This window comes from Desmodus rotundus, chromosome 5 (assembly GCF_022682495.2).
Source record: "Desmodus rotundus isolate HL8 chromosome 5, HLdesRot8A.1, whole genome shotgun sequence".
Classification (NCBI taxonomy): Eukaryota; Metazoa; Chordata; class Mammalia; order Chiroptera; family Phyllostomidae; genus Desmodus; species Desmodus rotundus.
In genome coordinates this window covers 36,565,254-36,580,939 of record NC_071391.1, presented here as the reverse complement: position 1 = coordinate 36,580,939, position 15,686 = coordinate 36,565,254, and the positions used below count along the sequence as shown (strand labels likewise).

At 40.3% G+C, this 15,686-nt stretch overlaps 1 pseudogene; it reads left to right on the top strand.

Annotated features, from left to right (window-relative positions):
* Window positions 1–295: 295 nt before the first annotated feature.
* LOC112303211 (cyclin-dependent kinase 1-like) lies at window positions 296–12,471 on the top strand (annotated as a pseudogene).
* The last annotated feature ends 3,215 nt before the right edge of the window (window positions 12,472–15,686 follow it).

Genomic DNA, 15,686 nt, shown 5'->3' with positions numbered 1-15,686 from the left:
CTTTGATGTAAGATTTAATTTGACAAAGAAAAACAGGCATTGCAGACTGCAGAGTCCGGTGGCTCCATGCACCCTCTCTTCCTCTTGGCCAGTGTCCTGGGCAGGGCTGTAGCCGGCCTTGTCCTTGGCCTAAAAGAATGCACCACAGGCTGAGCAGTGTGGTGCCAGAATGTGAAGACAGCAGCTGACTTTAGGGCCGTGAAGCACTCACTGCCCGCAGGCAGTCTGGAACCAGCTGACCGTGAAAATCCTTCCCTGCAACATATGCAAAGACGTCATCACTACAGCTGGCAACATGTGGAAAGACAACACCCCTGAGCAAGAGATCTTCAAGGACTTGGAGAAGACCTGTGACTGGCTTCCTAAGCCAGACATATCTGTGTCATTCAAGGAGATTGTGGACTCCTACGTCCCAATCACCCTGGGCATGATTAAAGGACAAAGAAGCCATCTGGGGGAGGTGTGCTCTACTCTCAATCTGTGCTAGTCTCTTCAGAAGCACCTGGCAGAGTTCAATCACCAGAAACAGTTCAAGTCCAGTAAGATCCCAGAACTGGACGTGGCTGAGGTGATGACTCCCTTCATGGCCAACATCCCCCTCCTCCTCTACCCTCAGAATGGCCCCCACAGAGAGCTCCAGCCACAGGCCAGTGGGTACGTTTGCCAGGACTGCATGCAGCTGGTGACTGACATCCAGAAGGCCATAAGGACCAGCTCCACCTTTGTTGAGGCCTTGGTGGAACGTGAGACAGCTTGGGGCCTGGTATGGTTAACATGGGTGAGCCTTTTCTCCTCGTGGGCTCTGGAGACAGGAGTGGAGGAACCAAGAAAACTTCACTTCCTGGGGTACCATTATAAATTCCATCTAAAGGGCTTTGAGCAAGAGATTGTTCAAACAACTCCCACTTCCTGTTAACTAGAAAGCAGCTGCAATAGGTGGTGGTTGATTGCATTCGCATATGTGACACAACTCTTGGGACAAACTAGTGGAAGGAGACCACTTTTGTGAAGAGTTCTCTTTCTCTCAATAACCACATATAAGAAACAACACTAGAACCACTTACATCCCTGTTTTTAAAAGCCGGACTCGTGTACGTTTATAACTCTAAGCCTCCCCACAGCCAGCAGGATTGCCGTCCAGGGGAAGCCATACAGCTGGCTTGCGGGAGGCTCACTCAGGGTGCCTTCCTCACCTTGGTGAATGTTAGTCCTGCGGGCCCAGGAACTCATTTTGTTAGCCCCTGAGGGGGCTTTATTTCTTGGACTGTATTCACATTAACCACACTCAAGAGACTGGTGTGTAAAACCAAAATGCCAGTTTAGTCCCTGACACCCCCCAGAAGCCACTGCTAGCCTAGATATAGGGAAGCCGGTTGTAAGGAGTCCATGGGTCTGGGACCTAGAGCAGCCTTTCTGGATGACAATGGCTAGCGCCAGGAAGTAAGGGTTCCCCTCTGATGACTTACTCTCTTGAAAGCCTGGGTGTCTTTTAGCCTTGTTGAAGGATCTTCGCATATGGACTTCCCCAGTACGGAGGGCTATCATATCACCCCTGGTTTTCTTACCGTGGGGATACTCCTCTTGTGACCTCTTCTCCAACAGCTATTCTCTGAGGGTCTAAAGGAAATACCTAGATGTGCATAAAAATAGGCAGGTTGAAAATCTTTATAATTTGATTCTCCTGGACTTCAACTTTGTAATTCTGTCCAAGAATGTGTGAATGGATTTGAAAAGTAATCTCTGATTCCCAAAGGTGTGTCTTACAGCCACACTCACTCTAAATTGTTACTGAATAGTTACTCTGGGGCAAGTTAGGCGCCAGTTTGGGGCAAAAAGGAGACCGGAGGACCTTATCTCTAAGGGCCTTTGGTAAACATTTTCACAAACACCTTTTACATACATTTTCCTAGAAGGTATAGCGTAACTAAATTGCTATTTTTATCTTAATAAAACTTGCCCAGTGCAAAATTTTAAAAAAGAGAAAAAAAGTCACATTCCTGGCACCTGCTGTTGGTGATAAGTAGTCAGTTACCTTGAAGCAACCTGGATGAATTCTCACGTCAGGGCTTCAAGGCAGAGTCAACCTTCTAACACAAGTCCTATAACTAGGGTCCCCACACATTTTTACATTACCGTATATCACACATAACACGTGTAAAGTTAACTTGGAGAACAACTGTTGTGGTTAAAATTTCTCACAAAAGGAAGTCTGAAACAAGGACTTGGGTTTAGGACTCGTGCAGTATCAGGATGCAGGAGTAAGGGGGTAAAGAGAATGAGACAGATGAAGAGAACTGCTGGTAAAGGATGTGTTAGTAAGCTAGTTATGGTGTGAACAACTGGGGTTCAGTCCCTCTCAGGACCCTCTAAAAACCCATGCCAAATGGGCCTCGGAATGGTCCCTCTGAAGGATGAAAGGATAGGGCATTTTTTCTCTGATTTCCTGCAAAGAAGTCAGCTATGAGTAAACATTGGTACTTTACCTTTTATTAATAATCGGTTACTTGTAATGTACCTCACAAATGATAATAATGCAACATTACAACATGAATATTGAACATTTCACACATATTTATTGTTTTTATTCACTTGTACTGTGAAATTCTGTGAAGTTGCTATTCAGAGGTTGGCAGCTGAAATCATAGCAGAAATTTCTAGCTTTGTGAAAATCTATTTTTTTATGTTATGCCCATGAAGCATAGTAATTTACATATAAGAGAAACACAGTATAAGATTCTTTTTATTTTTTTCAGGCATACCATGTTATATTTTTGTTGCAAAAGATAAATATTAGCAACATGTCAGATAGCTTCTTTTTATCTTGCTTAATAAAAGAGGGCTGAAAATACATTTAAATATAAATATTCTCTAAAATAACTTCATTTTATTTCTCAACTACTTTAGCCTTAATCTTCAAATTCAATCCAATAACTTTTCATTTGTATGGAATTTCTTTTCCAAAGAGAATATCTGTGAATCAAATAGAATATAACTCTTTTATTTATTTATTTTTATTTAAAAAATTTATTGAATTTATTGGGGTGACATTGGGTAATAAAATTATATAGGTTTCGGGGGTACGATTCTATTACAATGCATCATCTATACATTGTATTGTGTGTTCACCACCCCAAGTCAAGTCCCCTTCCATCACCACTTATCTCCCCTTTACCTTCTCCTATCTCCTCTCACCCCCGTTTCCCTCTGGTAATCACCGTATGCAAATATAACAATGTTAAAGCAGAAAGGATTTATATACTGAATACCTTCCGTGGGTTCGGCCCATTCTCTTCATTGTGAAACTTCTTAAGTGACCTAAAAGTCACTTCTATGCAACCCAGGTAAGGCGTTTCTTTAATTGTTGAAATGTGGCTTTCTTACTTCACCATTCATACTGTTCTTGCCAAGAGCTCCTGTGTTACCACATCCTGTGTTGCCAAACAAACACTCATGTATTTCTTTGTCTCAGATAACCTCTACGTTACATTACATATGACCGCCTGCCCTCTGCTTTGTGAACTTAGTCCTGTGAACTCTGTCCAGGTACAATATCACCTTGGATATTCTACTTCTGAACACCTGGTCTCTATGTGCATCAGGAATCTTTCTTCCTATCACACCCAAGGGATGTGTACTAGACTACCCTAGTCCTTGCTCAATGGTTTCACAGCCATTCCTATTCCAACATCTTCTCATCCAGGCTCATGCACCCTCTCACCTACTTGTATAATACATCACATTAAATAAGGTATATCTGGATATGGACTCACTTTACTCTCCAAATCAACTTCCTTTCAACTTCTTTTCTTAGTGGTAACAACCATTTCCTAAAGTCATTAGACTCCATTCCTCTGCCCCTTCATGCCCTATATCTAGTCAGTTGCCAGAAAGTTCTACAGGTATTTTTTGAAAAAATTCTCAAACCAATTTATTCACATCCATTCACTTCTACTACTTATTCAATTGCTTGTCAAGAGTCTTGTTCTTGAGCTCAGGGGAGACTTAGGAAGAGATGTAACCTGTGAGGCATGCACCAATTTAGAAGGCAAATTAGGCCTTAATTGCTGGGGAAGATACAATGAGCAACTGATGAAATATGAGGGCCATTTTCAGATGGTGTCAAGAAGAACTGATATAACGAATACATCAGGATTGTATTTCTTTCCTTTTTTTAATTTTTACTTTTTTATTGAATTCATTGTAGTGACACTAGTTAATAAAATTATCTAGGCTTCAGGCATACGATTCTATAGCATGTCATCTGTATATTGTATTGTGTGTTCCTCACTCCAAGTCAATTCTCCTTCCATCACCATTTGTCCCCCCTTTCCCCTCTTCTATCTCCCCCACTCCCTTTCCCTCTAATAATCACCACACTGTTCCTCAGAATTGTATTTCTACAACTCCTTACCATGCATCCCAGGTGCTGTATGTCACTAGCATGCTTTGCTCACACCTGCCCCTATACTTTTGTTATGTTACCCTGGGTTGGTGGCACTAGTTTCACACTGTCTCATTTAAAGGTTGATAAGTAATGACATAAAGGCTTTAGTACCATGGTCAAAGCAAGAATGTAGTTAAGCACATCCCCAGGTTGGTTTCCATGAAAACCAGAAAGTGAGCTGATGCAAAGAGGTAAAATCCTTAAGTGAAGGCATTGATTACTAAGTCCACAGGACAGTGTCAGGAACAGGAATTGAACTAGAGTGTTCCAGAGCCAGGGGAGACACAAGCCAACAGGAAAATTCTGGGCAGGAGTTTTTCTAAGCTTCCTGATGTTCTCTGCCATCAGTAAAGCAAAAGCAACTCAAACCTTCACACTGAGCCCTATTTGAATTCTCCTTGTCTTTCACTTCTAACAAGGCTCAGTATTTCCTGCAGAAGAGTAGCTAACTTATACAGCACTTTCCATTGGCTTGTGTGTTAACTCTATTTTTAGTATTTTTTGATGTTTTTATATACTGGGGGTCTAGCTGGCTCAGGAGAAACCGCCCTTCCCAGGGCTAGCTAATTCCCAGAGATAATGAGCAATTTGCCTGAAAACATGTGTTTTATACATAAACCAACCAATCCCAAGTGCATACCCCAAACCACCTTCTTTACTTTACTCTCCCACACTGAGATAATATTTCCCCTGCCCTAAATCGCTGAGGGCCAAGTACCAGACAACTGGAGACTATAGCCCAGAGCCCACTACAATTATTCAAACTAGCGAATCCTAAGCAATTTCTCCTGCCCAGCCTTGCCTTCCCCATGAAAAACAATAAAACCTCTGGGCCAGTCCTCCCCTCTCACTTCTTTCAGCCACCTGATCAACCCTGGTGTTTCCCCATGTGGCCCTGCACGGTGTGATGTCTTCAGCTCCACTAGAAAATTGTGATAGAAAATCTTCTTTCAGTGGCGTTAGCCTCCCTGTGTCATCATTGTCATCTTCATAAACTAAAATCCCGCAAGTACAACTGAAATCGCTAGGAGCCATTCTAAGCACTTTGTACAGATAAACTTATTTGACCTTAGTAAGTCTGTAGTATGTATACACTATTGTTATTCCCATCCTTACAAAGAGGACATTGAGGTACAGAGAGAACAATAGGCTCAAAGTTCTATGAGTGGATGGTAGAGCTGGGATGCTAGGTTTGTGATTTCACAACTGCCCTGTGTTGCCTCTTGAGAAAGCTGGGATCTTGTATGACATGTTCAAGACACAAACCCCGGGCATTCTCCTCATCACACAAACCTCCTGCGAGGCTTGCCCTTCTTGTTCGAAAACCTGCCTTCAATTAATTATCCAGATGAGGAGAAGACAAATCTGGGACCCAAGAAGCATCACGATTCTGTTCCCAGGTGGTTGACTTGGGTTGAATGGAGAAAAGAACACTTAATTTAAATTGCGTAGAACTTCTCAGCTACAAGAATGCGAATCCATATGCTTTGTCTCTTGGATTTGTCTTTTTAAAGAATACTGGTACTGAACTCGTGACAGCACAGTCCTTTGAGCCATGCTAGGAATGAACCAAATGCCTTGAATGCAGCCAACTGCACGCCATTCAGTGTTTCTAGGGCACAGTGTACAATGACTCCAGTAGGAGATGAGAGAGAGAGATCTGCAGGAGCCAAGCCAGGAATGGCTCACATGTACGAAGAAGCTTGTAGGTGATAGGGGGCCAATTTCTCTCCTTTCCTCGTGCTTGAGAAATGGAACCTTCTGACTGGTCTCCTACATAAATTGTCACTTAGTTTGTCCAACAGGTAGAATAAAACTTATCGATGACACTAATAAAACTTAAAACTAACATTTGTCAAACATTACTATTTTCTTTTCAGTTCCTGCCTTGGGACAATTTCCAGCAATAAGATTCTGTCAAAGAAAATTATTGCTGTTCTCACACTTTTTATCGCGTAAACCTCTGGACTACTTACATAGCCTTAACAATGTGAGTGTTATACACAAACTTGCCAGCATTTAGTTTTATCAGGAATATTTACACTAAGTCATTCCACACTCTCTAGAGATCACTATTTTACCCTCCTTTCTTTTCAAATATCTAACATCCCTTTCCCTTTTTCTATCCAAGTGATAAGCTTGTTGATTTTAGAGAAAATCAGGAACTTGCTCACCACAAATCTACCAATCCTCCAGCATCCGTACCTTTTACCCTGTTAATCCTCAGATTACAAGGCATGGAAGTGGTGTGCTTTGTAACTTGTTCATTGATCTCTTCCCCTCTCCCTCCACTGAGGACTTTGCTTCTCCTCTCTCTTCTGAATGGCTCATGACTTCGGTGTCACTGGTGACTCTCCCCTGAGTTTCGGGATTGTGTTAAGATGTTTGATTTCTCAGTTTCTCTACTTGAAGGTCAGTCTATCAGGCTTTTTTTTTTTTTTTTTAATGTTCTCAGGATCTCTTTGGTCTTGCTTTGTTTATATTTTTGAATTGCAGTTAACATATATTATATAAGTATCAGGTGTACAACATAGTGATTCCACATTTATAGACCTTATGAATTGATCACCACAAGAAGTCTAGTAACTATCTGTCCCCATACATAGTTATTACAATATTAATGACTATATTTTCTTTGTTGTACAAAACATCCTCTCTATCAAGCGTCTTAAATGTAGCATATCCAAATCCAAACTCTTGGTTTCCTCCACCCACCCACCCACCCACCCACCCCAAATCTGCTTGTCCTTCAGTTATCCTCTAAGCTCATGGCCCTATCATTCACTCAGTTGTTCAGACCCAAGACTAGGAGTCATTCTTGATTCTTCTTTTCTCTCACGCCCCACGTCCAGTCTATCAGTAGGTTCTGCTGCCTGTAACACCAAAACAGATCCCAAATCCAGTCATTTCTTACCTCCCACCATTATCCTCTTAGGCCCGCTCTCCACGTCCCATGTTTGATTGTTGTAATAGCCTCCCAAGTGGCCGTTCTGCTGTCACTCTTAGACCCCTACACAGTAGCCCAAGTATTTGATAACACAAATTGAATCATTTAATTGTCTTTGTCTCAAACTTCAAATTACTTTCTGTCTCCCTTAGAATAAACCCCAAGCCTCTGCCTTGGCCTACAAAGCCCTACATGATCTGGCATCTGATCACCTCTCCTTGTCTCCCCCACTTCTTTCCCTGTTCACCCCACTCCAGCCACATTGGTTCTTCACATACACCGAGCCAGTTCCTGCCTCAAGGCTTTCATGCTTGTTGTTCTCTCCACCAGGGCCTCACTTCAGCCCATTCTTAATTACTACATCCTCAGAATGAACTTTTCTTTCTGCTTATCTAAAACAACCTCCCATCCCTCTTGACCCTCTGGAGCCTCCCTCATTTTGCCTATTTGCTTACTCATATTTCTGCTCCCTTCTCTCCCACCCACCTGACACTAGAGCGTAAGTGCAACAAGAAGAGGAATTTCATTTGTTCACTTCTGTATCCAGGTTCAGGAACATGGACACTCAATAAATATTTATTAATGGATTAATTATTTAATAAAAATAAAAAAAATAGTTGCTTGTGTTTGAAAAGTGTAATAAAACATATTGATGGAAATGGAGCCAGATTTTGAAGGGTCTATCACATGTTTTGAAAAACTCAATTTTTTCCTGAAAGTCGTGGGGAATCATTACAGCACTTGATGAATTCCCATTTTTAGAAAGATAATTCTTGTGGCAATGTGAAGAATAGAGTGGAGGGAAGCATTACATGGGGAGGAAAAATCAATTAAAGATACGGCTATTTGGAGAAAAAAATGAAAGGAAAGCAATTTAGAAGATAAACTAGCTAGTCTAATAAAGAAGAGAGAGAGAACAGAAAAACATAAGAGGAGGAATGGGTCACAGAGAGAGAAAATTAAAAGAAACAAAATTGCACATTTCTCCTTCTACCCTTGTCCCCATTTCCATTCCCGTTCTCTTCATAGGCATTCATTTCAGTATCCTAAGTGTATGTTTTTTCAATGTACCTTCCACGTGTTCCTTTGTACAAGCACTTATACTTGTGTTCTTGAAACACATAACACCGTTTTGGCTTTTAAAAAATGTATTGAAGTACAACATATATACAGATATGTGCACAAACTGTAAGTGTACAGATCAATAACTTTATCACAAGTGAACACGCTCTGGTAATGACACCCAATTCAAGAAATAGACTATGGCCAGGATCCCGGAAACCTCTATCTTAATTCCTTCCTGCCACTGCCTCTTCCCCACTGTCAACCACAGAACAACTTCTAGCACCATAGATTAGTTTTTGTCTGTCTTGATAGATTTTTGGGTAATCGCCAATTGGCTATAATGAATTATGCTTCTGTGAACAGTGTTACATGTCTTTTGATATGCACGTGATTTCATTTCCTATATCAAGGACTAAAATTGGTTGCCTCAATATACATTTACATCATCAGTATTTTGAAAGATCTAGTAGCTTTAAAATTTCCCAGACATGGCATTTTCACTATTTTTAATTTGTAGTCATTCCAGTAGATGTGTAATAGTTGATTTTTAACTTGCATTTTTTGAGGAGTGTTTAGCATATTTTCAAATGTTTGCTGTCTATCCCCTTTTGTGAAGTGCCTCATCAAGTCTCTTGCCCTTTTGGCGGGGGGCGTTGCCTATTCAATTTATAGGCATTCTTTAAATAGTCTGTGTATGCGGCTATTATTGTTTACACACACACACACACACATATACATACATACATATTCTTAAAGCCTTTTCTCTTAATGGCATCTTTTGATATTTCTTAATTTTAAACTAATCCAATTTATGAAACATTTTGCATACTCTAAAATCATGAAAATATTCCCCTCTGTAATGTTTTTTATGACTATGATGCTATTCCTGGCTTTTGCTTTTTCATATAAATTTTAAAATCAGCTTGTCAGTTGTTGTTTTTTTTCAGGTTCTATTATTATGTTCACTTTATTAGTGAGAAAAACTAAAGCTCAAACAGGTTAGACTAAAGCTGCAACAGCCTCAATGTCACACAACTAGTAAATAGCAAAACTAATTTTCTAACTCAGCTTTGACTAACTCCAAAGCCCACAATTCCCATTTTATAGATGAAGACATCAAGGCTGAGAGAGGTTAAGGTTAATAACTAGGTCACAGATGGTTATGTTGCTGAGATGCAGAACCAGGTGTGTCTGACTCCAAGGCTAAGCTCTTTTCCTGTTACATGACCCTGTTACCTCTTGCATTTACTTGTCCTTCTTTTTAAAAAAGATTTTATTTATTTATTTATTTATTTATTTATTTATTTATTTATATTCAGTTACAATTGTCTGCATTTTCTCCCCATCCCTCCACCCCACCCCAGTCAATCCCACCTCCCTCCCCCACCTCTACCCTCCCCCTTGATTTTGTCCTTGTGTCCTTTATAGTAGCTCCTGTAGACCCCTCTCCCCACTATCCCCTCCCCACTCCCCTCTGGCCATTGTTACATTGTTCTTAATTTCAATGTCTCTGGTTATATTTTGTTTGCTTTTTTCTTTTGTTGATTATGTTCCAGTTAAAGGTGAAATCATATGGCAGTTTTCATACACAAGAAAATACTTGCTGTGATATGTTTGGAGTTCCACTGAATCTAGAAATCTTCTGGGAGGGAATTGATTTGTTTTTAATCATCACTTGAGGACATGCTTATTGATTTTAGAGAGAGGGGAAAGGAGGGAGAGAAACATCGATTCCAGAGAGAAACAGAAACATTGATTAGTTGCCTCTTGTCTACACCCTGACCGGCACCAAACCTGCAACTTAGGCATGTGCCCTGACTGGGAATTGAACCTACCACCTTCCAGTTTACAAAACGATGCTCCAACCAACTGAGCCACACTGGCCAGGGCTGAGAATTGATATTGTTATAATAATAGGTTTTATAATCCATACACAATTAAATCCTTTTGAATTTTTCTCAGTAATGTTTTGTGATTTTTTTATATAGAAGCCTTGTGCATCTTGTGTTCCTAAGTATTCCTATTTTGTGGTTTTTAAAATTTTAAATTATGTAATTTGAAATTTTTATTTTCTACTTGTTCCTTACTGGTTTTATAGATAAATATCACCAAATTTGGTTTGCTATTATTTTAAGAGTTCTGCTTCTATGTTTATGAGTGAGAATTACCCACAATTTCTTTCTTACTAGGTTTTTACAAGATTTTGTATAAAAGTAATACTAGATTTATAAAATAAATTAATATATTCTTCCTCCTTTTGTATTCTCTGTAAATATTTGTGTAGAATTGGTATCATTACTTTTTAAAATATTTAAAGAAATACCTAAGCTTCCCCCTCTCACCTTCCAAATCTCAATTTTCTCCTGATACCTCCAATTGGTTGAGCCTACTTAAAAGCCAGTTGGGGAGGGAAACTCCATTCCCTCCAAAACAAGGCAGAGTGAAGAATGGGTCTCAGAAATTTGCACACTTTCCCTTGCTGGAAGGAAACTGAGCTAAACAGCCTGTTTCTTAGCCCCAAAGAGTGTAATTTACAAACTTTGATCATCCTGGTGTTCTCCCTTAATAGATAATGAATAGCTTGTTAGCTATTGCATGCTTGATTTGGAAGCACAAGGTCTGACCTACACTTTGAAAACATAAATCAGCTTGAGGTAACTCTACAGTAGATAGTCCAGGATCACAAGCATCAGTGGCTCCGTTCAGGCTAGGTCCAGTGAGGAAATCAGGATGCAATTTAGTGATTTGATTACTAACCTCTGTGAAAATTAATGAAGGGTAACCTCATTTCACATGGAGTTGGGATAGAAAAAGTGATACCACCTTAGTAGCCGCTGCTGGGTCATTAGCTGGCATCTACCATAACTACTGATTGACTTTGGAAGGCTATACCCAAACCAAGAAAATTAGAGCAGGTACCTATGGAGTTGTGCATAAAGATAGACAGGCACAAAACTACAGGTGAAGTGGTACCCATGAAGAAAAGCAGACTAGAAAGGGGTTCCTAGCAGTACTGCAATTCAGGAAATTTCTCTATTAAAATAACTTTGTCGTCCAAATGTATTCAGTCTTAAAGATGTGTTTATGTAGGATTCCAAGTTATAAATCATCTTTGAATACCTTTCCATAGATCTAAAGAAATATTTGGATTCTGGCCCTCCTGGTCAGTTCATCGATTCTTCACTTGTTAAGAGTTACTCGTACCAGCCTTGGCTGGTGTGGCTCAGTGGATTGGGTGCTGGCCTGCAAACTGAGGGGTCACTGGTTTGACTCCCAGTCAGGACACATGCCTGGGTTGCAGACCAGATCCCCAGTTGGGGGTGTGTGAGAAGCAACTGATCAATGTATCTCTCTCACATTGGTGTTTCTCTCCCTCTCTTTCTTCCTCCCTTCCTTTCTCTCTAAACGCAAATAAATAAAATCTTTTTTTAAAAAAGAGTTATTTGTACCAAATCATGCAAGGGATTGTGTTTTATCAGTCTAGAACAGATCTTCACAGAGACTTCAAACCTCAAGTGCTACTGATTAAATAACAAAGGAGAAATTAAACTGGCTGATTTTGACCTTGCCAGAGCTTTTGGAATACTTATTAGAGTATATACACATGAAATAGTAACACTTTGGTATAGATCTCCAGAAGTATTGCTGGGCTCAGCTCGCTCTTCAACTCCAGCTGACATTTGAAGTATAAGCACCGTATTTGCAGAATTAGCAACCAAGAAGACACTTTTGCATGAGGACTCAGAAACTGATCAACTCTTCAGAATTTTCAGAGCTTTAAGGTATCCCCAACTATGAGAAGTGCAGCCAGAAGTGGAATTTACAGGACTACAAGGATACATTCCCCAAGCGGAAACCAGGAAGTCTAGCATCCCATGTCAAAAACATGGATGAAAACGGCTTGTATCTACTCTTGAAGATATTAGTCTTCAAACCTGCCAAACAAATTTCTGGCAAAATGGCACTGAATCATCCGTATTTGAATGATTTGGGCAGTCAGACTAAGAAGATGTAGCTTTCTGACAAAGAGTTTCCACACGTTGTGTCAAGAACAGATGGCTGTATTTTTACTGTCAACTCTATTTTTGTTTTGTTTGTTTTTGTTTTCTTTGTTCTTAACCTCAAGCTGTACTTCATCTTCTAACTTCAAAAGTTGTAACTTAAAATGTAAATATTGTCTTATATGAATTTAAATATAAGAATTCTGTATATGCATGTAGATTTCAGTGTAACAACTATTTGTTACTATAATAGAACTACAAATCTAAAAAAAAAAATGGAGTTGGGAGGCCAGAAGGGGGAGCCCTCATGCTACTGCTAGTCAATTACAGACAAGGCCCCCCCCTCCCCACCCCATAGGACAGTGTCAATTACAGACCCCCAAAAGGAAGAATCCTCAGTTATGGACCTTCACCTATTTTACTGAGGCATGGAGAAGTTAAGTAATTTTTCTACTCTTATGTATTTGTTAAGGTATGGATTTTGGCTTTTTTTTTTAACTTATCATAATTCATGAATTTTTTATAAACAATTTTATTTATTTACTTCTAGAGAGAGGGGAAGGGAGAGAGACAGAGAGAGAGAAAAACATCACTGTGTGAGAGACACGTGGATTGTTTGCCTCTCACATACCCCCAACCAGGGACCTAACCCACAACCCAGGCATGTGCCCTGACTGAATTGAACTGGCAGCCTTTCAGTGTGCAGGCCAGCACTCAATCCACTGAGCCACACCAGCCATGGCTGGATTTTGACTTTAAATCAAGGCAATCTGACCCAAGAGTCTTCATCTTAATTATTCCTTGATACTGCCTCACTTGAATACATAATTCTCAAAACACATGGTTTGAGTGAGTGGTAGAGACTGATATATATTTTAGTTAAGTCAATGAAACTGTGATATATAAATGATAAAAATAATTTAGCAGACGATTCAAGAGCAGTTTTCCTGAAATCATGGGCATGAAACATTGGCATAAGACAAGGAAGGTGTGTATTACTAGGCAGAGGAAAAAGACTGAAGTCGTACTTGGTCTAGAACGAGTCTCTCTGGACAGTCTGTCCCATCCCAAGTCTTTTGGCAGCTCTTCATTCTCCTGAGAATTTTACATTATTGAGTTGATCTCTTTCACTCTTTTCTAACTCTTTTGAACTCTTTTGATCTTGTTAGTACTTTTCTTTTTACAATGCCTTTCTCAGCAACCTAGTGAGGTAAGCAAGGTAGGTATTCTTATTCTCATTTTACAAATCAGTTAAGTGGTTTGCCTAAGGTCACACTAGAAACTGGAAGACTCAAAATTAGCCAAGGTTATTATCTCTATGTAACAGGGTGTAGCCAAGAGGGGGGCCCCAAATGGGGATTTGTAATGGGGTCCAGAACTCAAGGTGTCCAGGAAATATTAGAAAAATATAAATATAGGATGTCCTCACCTCCCACAAGTCTGAGCTTGGGGATGGGACACATGGAGCAAGGCCATTCAGAGCTGTTTTTTATAGCAACAGCTATGCAGCTAGCCCCTGGCATGGTCATTTAACATATCTATAACCTTTAACTGGTTTCATAGATATGTTAAACAGCTGTGGCCATACTTTGAGCCAGGGGGATGGGAGTGACTTCAACTCAGGATGTAACTGGGAAGCAACTCCCCCTGGTTAAAGCACCTGCAGGAGAGCTTGGAGATGATTGGCTCCATGCCATGGGGCCACACCCGCCTGGACTTACTAGGGCAGCCCAGTAAAGCTGGAAGAATACGGGAATGCTGGCAGGTGTAACTGATTGTAGGAGGAGTCGGAAATGGGGCTGCAGAGGAAGACTGGTGCTGGGATTTAAACCCAGGCGCGGCAACCATGCCTGGAGTTGGGACCACGTGGCTTTGGGTTGCTCCTTTTTGCCACGCGGCTTATGAAGCAGGAAAGACTTTGCTGGGAAGAAAAGGGGTGAAAGGACTCTTGCTGGTGGGCCCCGAGAAGGTGCCACATGGCTCTGGATTAACTGGAGATTGTGGCGGCAACACAGCGGATGGTGCCGGAACAGAAGGGCTGCCTGAACCACGGACTTCTACTTCTTTTCCTGAGATACAGTACCCTGGACTGGGCAAATGGGAGAAGGAAGGACTGTGCGTGTGTGGGTATTCTAAAGAACTTTAGTATTTTAATGAAGACTTTAAGTCATTACTCTAAGTCTGTATAACTTTTAAATAAATAATTCCTTTCCTTTTCACCAAACTCTGGCATTGAGAGATGTCTTTCCTTTGGCGGTGGGCAAAGCGAACCTGGTGGGGGGGGGAACCCCCAGATGAAAAAGGGGGGTCCTTTTATATGGTTCAGCCCCCACCCCGGTCTGTTCTGTAACATTTAGATTCTATGCTGTTTGCATTTTGTCACATTGGCATTCTAAAATACCACCCCCCTCCATTTTTTTTTTGCCATTACTCTTTTTGCTTTTTAACTTGTCTTTTTCTCTCCCTCCATAGTCTATTAGTCTATTGAATAATTAACATGCAGCAACAGCAAGCTTTCCTTTGTATCCTTGTTATCTTATCAAGAGAGCTTGCTGATCCAATTCAAGTGTTTCTTGAAAAATTATTTGTAGATAGAATTTCTTACTGACGAATTCTCAGATCTTAGATATTTCAAAGCTTTTCTAATGAGTTCTTTGTGTGGCTAAATAATTGACTCAAAGCATTTTAAAACTATATTACCTGAGATTCACCTGGCTTCCATTTTGGCAGAGCAAAATCAGAAATTACTCTAATATGTTTTTCTGTCCCCTTCTATTTTTCCTACCCTCAGGAAGACAAGAATATAAAGCAAAGCTTGCTTTTGACCAAGTCACTTTGAGCAGTTCAGAATATATTTATTCAGAGTTGAAATATATTCACATATTCATATATTAGACTTTGAATCTACTTTTCTTGGTTTATGATTAATATTATGTCTCCATGTAAACAATTTTTAATAAGACTAAAATCATCTTTTATTACCTTCAACAATGTGGATCTGTCTCCTTCCGCCATAGGTAACCGCTAATATCTCTTTCAGTTTTGACTTTCCAAACTTTCTTCTCTACACTTATATATGTAGGGGAACTCACTTTAGAGATGCAATTTGGCTCCAGCAACAAAGACACCTGGGAGATGTTGAACTCTCTGTGACTGTTGAACTCTCTGTAACCTCACACGGGTCTGACTACCCCAAAAACCAGAATATGGGCCCAAAGATGAACGTCAT